Source organism: Suncus etruscus, chromosome 4 (genome assembly GCF_024139225.1).
Source record: "Suncus etruscus isolate mSunEtr1 chromosome 4, mSunEtr1.pri.cur, whole genome shotgun sequence".
In the NCBI taxonomy this organism is placed as follows: domain Eukaryota; kingdom Metazoa; phylum Chordata; class Mammalia; order Eulipotyphla; family Soricidae; genus Suncus; species Suncus etruscus.
The window spans coordinates 152,894,600-152,906,426 of record NC_064851.1 but is presented as its reverse complement, the minus strand read 5'-3'; the positions used below and the strand labels follow the sequence as shown (position 1 = coordinate 152,906,426).

Genomic DNA, 11,827 nt, shown 5'->3' with positions numbered 1-11,827 from the left:
GTCAGGGATTACTCCTAGTCTGTACACTGGAATCACTCTTGGCAATATTGGGAGGACCATATGTCTTTATGACACCCTCCCCATTAGCCAAGCTTTCTCCCAACATAGGCCTACTGTGATCACTTTACAAATATGTAAACCTTTGTATTAATTACACTGATGTTTTCTGTTTAAAAATATCTCTTGCCTGGGGCCGGGTAGGTGGCGCTGGAGGTAAGGTGTCTGCCTTGCAAGCGCTAGCCAAGGAAGGACCGCGGTTCGATCCCCCGGCGTCCCATATGGTCCCCCCAAGCCAGGGGCGATTTCTGAGCACATAGCCAGGAGTAACCCCTGAGCGTCAAACGGGTGTGGCCCAAAAACCAAAAAAAAAAAAAAAAAAAATATCTCTTGCTTATGTTTTCCACCTGAAATTTCAAGCTTAGAGAAGGCAAATGAAAACTCTTCTTTCTCTACTTTTGACTTTATGAAGAGTCTCATAACATTAAATAAATTCTCTAATAATGCTTGAATAACTTATAGGTTATAGGTAACATAACTCTTGCAATTACTTCTAAAAGGCCTTAGTAGACATTTATTAATATACTAAAAAAGATATAATAAATTAATAAAAGTCATTGGCCACAAGTGTATCATAAAAAAGCAATAAAATGCTCACTTAAAAAGTCAGATTAAACATGAGAAAAAACAGAATTTTGCCATAAATATTTGTGGCATAAAAAATAGAAGTTATTCATTTAAGCTGAATATTAATATATTGGTTGGAGAGATAGTACAGTGTGTAGGACACTTTCCTTGTACACTGTCAAGTGGATTTAATCCCAGCAGCCATACTGTTCCTTGAGCCCCACCAGAAGTAAACTTTGATTATAGAGCCAGTAGTAAGCTCTGAGCACACTGCCCGATGTCATCCCAAAAACAAAACAAAAATAAAACAAAATATTAAATTCACAGGTTCTTTTAAAGTATGAAGTAAAGTTTGTTCTTCTATTCAAGAGAATAGTTATCACCATTGGGGGATCATTTTTCACAAAGATTATTCACAAAGTGGATATAGAAAACTAGGTCAACAAGCTTAACCAAAGCATTACTGTAATTCTTTGGCCATGGGCCACTTAAACTCTCCCACAACATAATGTAAACAGGAAAAAGAAAATACTTTTATATAAATATAACTTGACTAAATATTTGACTCCGATGAGTTTGGAAATGTATCTTCTTTATGGTTACTCCAACATGCCAACCCCACATCTCAACAATTTACTAGACTGGATGGCCTCATAGTTCAATTCTTATAAATTCTGAATGGAGGGATTAGAAGATATGAAGACAGATTTGTGTGATAAATTAAAGACAAGGTCATTTAAAGTTATTTTTCCATGCAAAGTTGAAGTTATAGAATATTTACAGAATAACTATCATGTCCAATGTATTTTTGTAATGATAAAAATATGGGGATTTCTATTAAAATACAAAACACTGCAACATATTAAACTTATTTGAGTTATGAATGTTTAAAGAATATGGTTCTTGTCTGCCTGCAGTTTCCAATTTGGTAAACATTTGGTAAAGTTTTGAGGAAATTAAAATCCTGAGTAACTTGAGTCCCCTAAATACTAATCCTTCATGAATTAATTCATTATACTATCAGAGTTCAGAATTATGAAGTTCATGGGAAAAATAGATTCTAATAGGTCACAGGGAGTTAAATTTGGAGTTTCACTAGATCTTTGGCAGGAAAAGAAAGTGAGAGACAAGTGTATTAAATTATGTATTTTGATGAGTAACTATAGGGAAGCCTCTTACTCAAAGCACCCATCGTTCCCTTAGTTTCTGTGTCACTTTCTAAAACTCTCAGAAGTTGGAGCAAGAGCAATAGTGGAGCACACAAGATACATATTCTGGTACATATCCAACCCTGATGTAATCCCAGGCACATTAAGCCAACCATGAGAGCTGAGCCAAGAGTAAGCCCAAAGCACCACCCAACCCTCCCACCAAATGGAAACAAAACACAAGAACAACAACAACAACAAAGTCTCCCATTTACACTAAGAATAAAACCAAACTCCTTATCTAGATTATGGGGTTCTATAACCTGGTCCTATTTTATGACTCTGACTTTTCTAGTAAAGTCCTGGGATACAGGACACATTCGATAACTTCTGCCTAGAATCATGTCCTGATCTTCTCAAGGCGTATTCCTTCTTCAAGTCTCTGCATAGAGAAGACGCCTTCTCTATGAGGCCATCTTTTAACAACCTAAGCCAAACTATTCATTCTTGTCCCTCTCACCACAGCACTCCTTTCTTCCTTACTTTCTTCAAAGTATTTTTCTCAATCTGAAGTCATATTTTCATATCTTATTCACTGTTTATGCTTTTCTGTTTCCATTAGAATATGTAAGCAAGGACACTTGTTCTATTCTCTGCTGTATTCCAAAAACCTTATATATATATATAATCAGGGATCAAAAAATATTTGATGAATTAGTAAATCCAGAAGCTATTTGGTAAGCACTATTCATCAAGAATGTCACCATGATCATAGAAAGCAAAGGTATCAATTCTAGGTTGACAAAATAATAAAAAAAATCATTAAAACTCATAAGGCCAACCATTCCATTGAGTTTTTCTACTTTACCGAGTTGATACATACCCCCTTTTTTGGTTTTGTTTTGTTTTTGGGTCACACCCAGCAGCAGTAAGGTGTTACTCCTGGTTCTATGCTCAAAAATCGCTCCTGGCAGGCTCTGGGGACCATATGGGATGCCAGAATTTGAACCACTGACCTTCTGCATGTAAGGCAAACACCTTACCTCCATGCTATCTCTCTGGCCCCTGATACATCCCCTTATAAATTTTTTTAGATTATTTTTTCTTTTTAAATTTTTAACTGACTTTTAGTCAATAAAAAGGAATATAGAAATCAGAATAATTGGAGCATTAGGTTAAGAGTTAGTATCACAGATATAGAGCTACCATCATATAATCCTAATATAGTGATATTGATCAAGATATTAAGTAGTATTATGTGTGTAATATGTCTAAGAAAAAATAAATGCTATTTATCTAAAATATTACCTTTATTGTTATTTGTTGCTTTGATTTTAGTTATTTTATTTTGTTTTGGGTTTAGGGGCTACATTGAAAGTGCTCAGGGATTACTACTGGTTCTGCATTCAGGGATCATTCCTGGCAGGGTACAGAGGTCCATACTAGGTTCCAAGGATTGAACCTAGTCAGCAATATGCAAGGCAAATGCCCCAACTACTGTACTCTTTCGCCAGACTCTGTTGTTGTTTTAAAGAATGAGCAAAGCACCAGTTGTTTAAGATCAGTAATTTCTGTGGATCACATCAAAGGAATTCCTCCCTACATTTTGTCCCACTCTCCCTTTCCCCTTCCTCCTGTTTTACAATTAGAACTTTCTTTTTATTATTTTTGGTCTAGGTTCTTTTTATTTTACATTTTAAATTTTAATTAATTTATTTATTTGGTTTTGGGGCCACACTGGTGGTGCTCAGGAGTTACTACTACTCTACACTCAGAAATTACTCCTGGCAACTCAGGGGACCATCTGGAATGTTGGAGATCAAACCTGAGTTTGCCACATGCAAAGCAAATGCCATAACCACTGTGCTATTGCCCAGCCTCATTTTATTTTTTTATAATTTTTTAGTAAAATCACCATGAGAAACAGTTACAAAATTGTTCATGATCGAGTTTCAATCATACAATGTACAACACATTTCACAAGTGCACATTTCCCATCACCAATGGTTCCAGTTTCTCTCCCACCCTTGACCCTCTCCTTGCCCTCTCCCATGCCTGTCTTTGTATAGCAGATATTTTCTTCTCTTTCTCTCTTTATCTACCTCTTTCTCACACTGTCCCTCTCACTTTTATTACTTTTACACACTGTGGTTTTTAACATTGATATTGAATGGGTGTCATACATATTATTCTATCTCATTTCAGCAAAGAAACTATAGTACATCTACACAATGAAATGTTATGCAGCTGTTAAGAGAACTGTTCAGCTTGTGTAGCTGAAAAGAGAGTAGAGTCAAATTTGACTTTAAAATACAACAGCTCAATAGGCCTCCATGGCCTATCCTTTGAAGTTCTTTCCCTAATCTTAACCTTTTTCACTCTGATCTAATTTTGTCCTTGGCTCTGAATTATATCTCCTTTTTTCCCCCCTCTGTTGTTTCTTTACCACTATTTATTACTAATTATTTGTGCAATAGAACATTTTTAATTCTTTATGGAGAAGATGTTTGAAAGTCTATAAAAATACTCTTCTGAAGACAATTCCATGTTAGGAAGCTTGCCACAAAGAGTGGTGAATGTGGTTAGGGTAGTGAATGGCTTACAGTGACAATGATATTTAGAACTGATCACTATGAACAAGAACTGGGTGCTAAAAGGGAATAAAGTGATATTCATGGTACTACTTCATTAGCAATAGTACAAACCACATTGTCAAAAAAGAGATAGATACATAAATATACATACACACATATACATATATACTTATATATATATATAGAGAGAGAGATAAAGAGAGAGAGGGAGAGAGAGAGAAGTAAAATACCTTCATCAAAGGCACGCAAAGGAGGGTGGGTGGGAAGAAAACTGGGGACATTGGTGATAGAAAATGTGCACACAGTGCTCGCTTCGGCAGCACAAATACTAAAATTGGAACGATACAGAGAAGATTAACATGGACCCTGCGCAAGGATGACATGCAAATTCGTGAAGCGTTCCATATTAAAAAATAAATAAAAAAGAAAATGTGCACTGGTGAAGGGTAGTGTACATACTATGACTGAAACTTAACCATAAAAATAATTTGTAACCACAATTGCTTAAATAAAGTAATTATATAAAAATGTTCTTCTGAGAGTTCTTTACTTATGACATGAGATAAAAGGGTTGACATTTTAATAGTTATTTAATCATACAAACAGGTTGAGAACTCAATGAAGATTATCCAAACTGATTGCTGCTAAAATGGGATTTTTTTAATGATAAATATTGCAAGAGTCTGAACCTTGAAAACTTTCAGTGCATAATCTGCTGAATAATCCATCCTAAAAATTAAAAGTTAAGCTCCAAAAAGTTAAAATGGACTAAATAAATCACAAATATACACAACCCAAAAGTTGGCCAAAAAATAAATCACAGCTGCTGATTATTTTTAAATGAATAAAAGTGAACTTCCTAAAAGTACAACCCTGCCACAATACAACTCTATTAGCTCTGTAAGACATTTTTATATATACTTTTGTGTCAGTCATCTATTCTGTTCAAGGACTTATAATGCAATAAAGTTTAAGAAGAACAACATTTCTGGGCTGGAGCGATGCATAGTGGGTAGGGCAATTGCCTTGCACATGACTGACCGGGGACCAACCTGAGTTTGATCCCTGATATCCCATATGGTCCCCTGAGTCTGCCAGGAGTGATTTCTGAATGCAGAGCCAGGAGTAACCCATGAGCACCACTGGGTGTGGCTCCAAAACCAACCCAACCAAACAAACATCTTTTGCTTCTGTGTTGTGTGTCTGTCTTCTCCAGTGTCATGTCAGAAGCCCACATGAGTAATTGAAGTAATTACATTCCAAATCTGAGACATCTATCTATTTATTAAAAAGAACCCCAAATTTACTTAATGATTTATAAAGGCATATATCTTATTACTCATAAAGTCTCTAAAAATAGACCCTATTTACCTTATCATAATCATGAGTACATTCTGGAAGTAACTCTATAAATCACATCAGATAATGATTTGATTAGTTCACATGTGTTATTTTTATTCTTTGTTTTGTTTTGTGGGACCACAGGGGATCTGAGGCATATGGGATTAATCCTTTGTACTCCAGCATGCAAAATATGAACTCAGCTCTTTGAGTCAAGGATACTATTTTTAAAAATATTCCCAATGAAAATAAAAAGAAAATTATTTATTCTAAAATCTTAAGAGGGGTTCTGGAGAGATAGTACAGCTTGCCTTGTATACAAGCAATCCAGATTCAATACTCTGTTACTATTTTGGTCCCCCAATTCCTGCCAGGAGTTATCTATGAACACAAAACAAGGAGTAAATCCTGAGCATATTCAGGTGTGATATAAAAACAAAAACAGTTGATCCTCGGTGACAATCAAAGAAGAACACAGCAAAATAAGCTCTCCAGCTCCAAACTTCAGGTAGGAGTTACGGGAGCTAATTCCTGCCTGGCTTTTGGCTACTGTGGACTCTTTTTAAAGTGACACCTGGGACTACTTCCTGATCCCTAATGACAAAGAACACAGAAAATAATAATAATAATAATAATAATAATAATAATAATAATAATAAGAGCGCGACCACAGAATGAACGCACTTCTTATAGAACATGAACCCCATGACAACACGGAGTAAGAATCACACTTCAAGTGTGGCAATGGGGAAACAATGCAGAACAACAGCATGCATAGAGAATGAAGATGGCAGCTCTGATGACCCAAAAATGCCAACCACCTAATTAACCTCTCAGAAAAGGAGTTTAGAATAGAAATATAAGAAAGCATAGATCGATCTGAACAGACCACAAATATAGAAATCAGAAAACTCCAAATTGAAATAATGGGACTGAAAAATGCAGTAGAGGAAATGAAAACTCTATGGAAAGCTCTCCAATAGAGTAACAGCAGCTGAAAACAGAATTAGTGAGCTGGAAGATAAGATGCATAATAACTCCACACAGTAGAAGAGATTAGAAAAGAACCTCAAAGCAAATTATCGGATAATGGAAAAAATACTCAAAGATTTTGAACAGATGAAAATAGAAATGTTTGATAAATTCAACAGAAACAGCATACAAATTATTGGAATCCAAGAAACCCAGGGAGAAAATCCTAGAAAGAATCAACAGTCAAGAACATCATTACAGAAAAACTCCCAGAGATAAAGACTGCATACAACCAAATCCTGCATGCCTGAAGAGTACCAGCTAAAAGAGACCCAAAGAAAAGCACCCCAAGACACATCCTAGTCACAATGACGAATCCCACAGATAGGGATAGAATGCTGATAGCAGCAAGACCAAAAAGGGAAATTACATTCAAGGGAGCATCCTTAAGATTTACATCAGGGGCCAGAGAGATAAGGCATTTGCCTTGAATGCAGAAGGACAGTGGTTCAAATCCTGGCATCCCATAAGGTCCCCCAAGCCTGCCAGGAGTGATTTCTTTGTATAGAGCCAGGAGTAACCCTTTAGCGCTACTGGGTGTGACTCAAAAACCAAAAAAAAAGAAAAGAAAAGAAAAGAAAAGAAAAGAAAAGAAAAGAAAAGAAAAGAAATGAATGCTTCACCTAGAATACTACACCCAGCCAGACTCACTTTCAGGTTTGAAGAAAGTAAACATGGCTTCACAGATAAACAACAGCTCAAAAACGTTACTGACTCAAAATCAGCCCTAAAAGAAAAGTTGAAAGTCTACTTAAGGAAAAAAAGACCAACAGATACACCAAACTTCTACGCAAAGATGACACTAAATCCCATGACAATTATATCTCTCAACATCAATGGACTAAATGCACCTTTTGAGAGACACAGAATGGCAAAATGGATCAGAAAGCTGAATCCAACATTTTGCTGCCTACAAGAAACACATCTGAGTAATCAAAACAAGTATCAGCTCAAAATCAAAGGCTGGAGAAAAATCATCCAAGCAAACAACAACCTTTAAAAAGCCTGAGTGGCCACATTAGTATCAGATAAAACAAACTTTAGACTCAGAAAAGTTACAAGGGACAAAGATGGTCATTTTTTTTTTACTAATCAAAGGATATATACAACAAAAAGAAATCACATCCCTAAACATATACACACCCAATGATGAGCCTGCAAAATATTTAATACAACTCTTGACAAAACTGAAAGAAGATATCAATACCTGCACAATAATAGTGGGCGATCTCAACACTGCCCTGACATCCCTTGATAGGTCAACAAGGTTGAAACCCAACAAGAATATATTAGTTCTGAAAAGAGAAATGGAAGGAAGTGGATTAGTGTATGTATATATATGTATATATATACATATATGTACCATATATATATAAGGCACTCCATTCCAAGAAACCTGGATACACATTCTTCTCTAATGTACATGGGTCATTCTCCAGGATAGACCATATGCTGGACCATAAAACATATCTCCATAAAGACAAGATGATAGAAACTGTACAAAATAACTTCACTGACACAAGGCACTGAAATTAGATGTGAAATACAAAGAAACACAGAAGAAAAACTTTAACACTGGGAAACTAAACAGTTCACTACTGAACAACCAGTGAGTCAGAAATGAAATCAAAAAGAAAATCAAAATATTCCTGGAAACAAATGACAATGAAGACACAAATAGTCAGAATTTATGGGACACAACAAAAGCAGTGCTAAGAGGAAAATTTATAGACTTGCAAGCACACATCAGAAAGGAAGAAGGGGGCTATATAAAAAGCTTAATGACAGCTTTTAGAACTAGAAAATGTCCAACAAAAAGAAGCAAAAATAGGTAGGCAGAAGGAAATAACAAAGCTTAGGACAGAAATGAAATGAAAATCCAAAAAACAATTTGAATGATCAACGAAAGCAAAAGTTGGTTCTTTGAAAAAATAAACAAGATTGATAAACCACTAGCAAAACTCACAAAGAAACAGAGAGAGAGAGAAATTTAATTCACTGGATTAGGAATGAAAAGTGGGAGATCACTAAAGAGATTGCAGAGATTCAAAGGGTAATCAGAGACTACTTTGAGAAACTCTATGCCACGAAACATGAAAACCTTGAGAAAATGGATTAATTCTTGGACTCTTATAATCTTCCAAGGTTAAACCAGGATGACCATGCATATATAAACAGACACATCACTACTGAGGAAATTAAAGCGGTCATCAATAGTCTTCCCCAAAACAAAAGCCCAAACCCAGTAGAATTCACTAATGAATTATTTCAAACCTTTCAAGAGAAACTTCTACCAATCCTCTTTAGGCTCTTTTCTGAAATTGAAGAATCAGGAACACTCCCAAATAGTTTTGACGAAGCTAACATCACCTTGATACCAAAACCAGAGATGCTGCAAAAAAAAGAAAACTACAGACCAATATCCCCAATGAACACAGATGCAAAGATCCTCAACAAAATTCTGGCAAACATAATCCAATGCCTCATCAAGAAGGTTATTCACCACGACCAAGTAGGTTTTATCCCAAGAATGCAAGGATGCTTTGTTTTGTTTTGTTTTGTTTTTGTTTTTGGGTCACACCCGGCGGTGCTCAGGAGCTACTCCTGGCTATCTGTTCAGAAATAGCTCCTGGCAGGCACGGGAGACCATATGGGATGCAGGGATTCGAACCAATCACCTTAGGTCCTGGGTCAGTTGCTTGCAAGGCAAACACCGCTGTGCTATCTCTCTGGCCTCTGAAAGGATGGTTTAACATGCATAAATCAATCAACATAATACACCATATCAATAAAAAGAAAAATAAAAAACATGATCATATCAATAGATACAGAAAAAGCACTGAGAATACTTTGTGTGAACTAGTGAAAAGAAGCCTGTATTCTGATAGACATTTTCTCTGAAAAGTGTGATCATGTGTAAAATTTTTTTCTCCACTGCACAAGCTTCTTAACATGATAGATTTTTACAGAGGATGGTCCAAATTTCAGTACTACATATGGTCTTCCAAGAATTTCCAAGGAGTTGCCCTTGACCATCATGCTTGCCTGTGCCTCCTAATAATCACTTCGTGTATACCCTTCCAAATGCTGTAGCTTTTGGTTGAGTTTTTACAAATGCAAGCATAAATGAATTTGAAAAAAAAGAATAAAGGCACTACAGCTGAAAAAGCCAATCTTCTTCTGCATAGAATATGGTTAGCAATTAAAGCTCAAAATGAGATATTTATACTTATCTGCCTTGAATCCAAGAAAAGTCCCAAACACTTGTGCTCAGGATTCAGTTATTTTTCTTTTACAGTTCACAGGTTAGAAAGTGGTTAATTTGACTGGGTCATTACTATCCAATCACTATGCTGAAGTATATGTAATTTTTACAAGAGAAATATCTTACAATGATCCATGAGACTTCTGTCTTTGAATGTTAGACACATGTTTGTTACTGAGTTTCAGCCATAAAATGCACACACACCTTCAACAGTGCAACTTTCCTGCCACTAATAGCCCCCATCTCCCTTCTGACCCATCCCCTGCCAATCTTCAAGACAGACATTTATTTTCTTTCTATTTTCATGGAAGTTGTTAGTGTAGTTATTTCTCTAACTGCACTTACTACTCTTTGTGCTCAGCTTTATATCATGAGCTGGTCCTTCCAACTTTCATCTTTATTCTCTCTGGATATTATTATTATACTGTCATTTATTTGTCTTAAATCCCACAGATTAGTGAGACTATTCTGTGTTTATCTCTCTCATTCTGACTTATTTCACTCAACATAATAGTCTTTATATTCATCCATGTATAGGCAAGTTTCATGACTTCATTTTTTTCTAACAGTTGCATAGCATTCTATTGTGTAGCTGTACCATAATTTCTTTAGCCACTCATCTGTTGTTGGGCATCTGGGTTGTTTCCAGATTTTGGCTATTTTTGCAGAGGATATTACTATATTGTGTTTTTGTGATCATGGGGTATATTCCTAGGAGTGGTATTACTGGATTTTTGGGAGCTCAAGTCCAGTTACTTAAAGGAAATCTATATTGTTTTCCACTTTTAGGATAAATATAACAGAAAATATGTAAAATCATTGGGGTACAAGAGGACCAGGACAAAAACCTCCATGAAGAAGCAACAGACTGAGATGCATCATCACTGAGAAGTTGCCAGCTGAAGAATGCTTGCACCCATATTCTGTATGCCCAAAGAATATCTGTGAAAATAAATCCAAATAAAATATCCTAAGATACATCTTAGTCAAATGATGAAAACCATAGATATAGAATACTAAAATCATCAAGATCAAAAAGTGAAATTACAAAGAAGCAAATTTAAGATTTACAGCATATTTATCATTAGCAACATCCCTGGTATAAAGGTATTGGTGGGATATAGTGAAAATAATTAAACAAAATGAATGCCTCCTCAAGGATATTTAACCCAGCAGATTTTCCTTCAGATATGAAAGAAGGATTCACAGTTTCATGGATAAACAACAGCTTAGAAGCTTTACAAACTCAAAAACAACCTTAAAAAACCTTAAAAAACCAGAAGGGTCTATTTTTTTTTATTTTTCTCCTATGATTTATTTCTTAGACTTGTAAAATGTAAAAATAGTGACATTTTTGTTTGGTGTAAAGTTTGAGACTAAAAGCTGATTTAATTTTGTTTTTTAATATAAATTGTTATTTAAGCACCATGATTACAAGCATGTTTGTAGTTTGGTTTCAGTTATAAACAGAACACCCCCTATCACCAGTGCAACATTTCCACATTTCCTTTCTCTCCCACATCTGCCACAAAGCAAGAGAACTGGGAAGAATAAGATATGTTCTTGGACTCCTATACCTTTCCAAAACTGAACCAAGATGAAATGGGATGCCAGAACATACCTATCACTATTGAGAAAACTGAAATGAAAATCAAAATGTTTCTCAAAAACAAAAGCCAAGGTCCATATTGTTTCTCTGTTGAATTATTTTAAACCTTTAAAGAGGACCTACTACTAATAATTTTAGGCTATTCCAGGATATTGAAGAAACAGAAACACTACCAAATAGTTTCTACAAAGCTAACATCACCCTGATATCAAAA

The 11,827-nt window shown here is 35.5% G+C and overlaps 1 non-coding gene across 1 annotated transcript; it reads left to right on the top strand.

Moving 5' to 3' along the window:
- Nucleotides 1-4,670: 4,670 nt before the first annotated feature.
- On the top strand, nucleotides 4,671-4,777 carry LOC126007323 (U6 spliceosomal RNA). The gene has a single exon (XR_007494904.1). It is a non-coding gene; the product is annotated as a U6 spliceosomal RNA (small nuclear RNA).
- The last annotated feature ends 7,050 nt before the right edge of the window (nucleotides 4,778-11,827 follow it).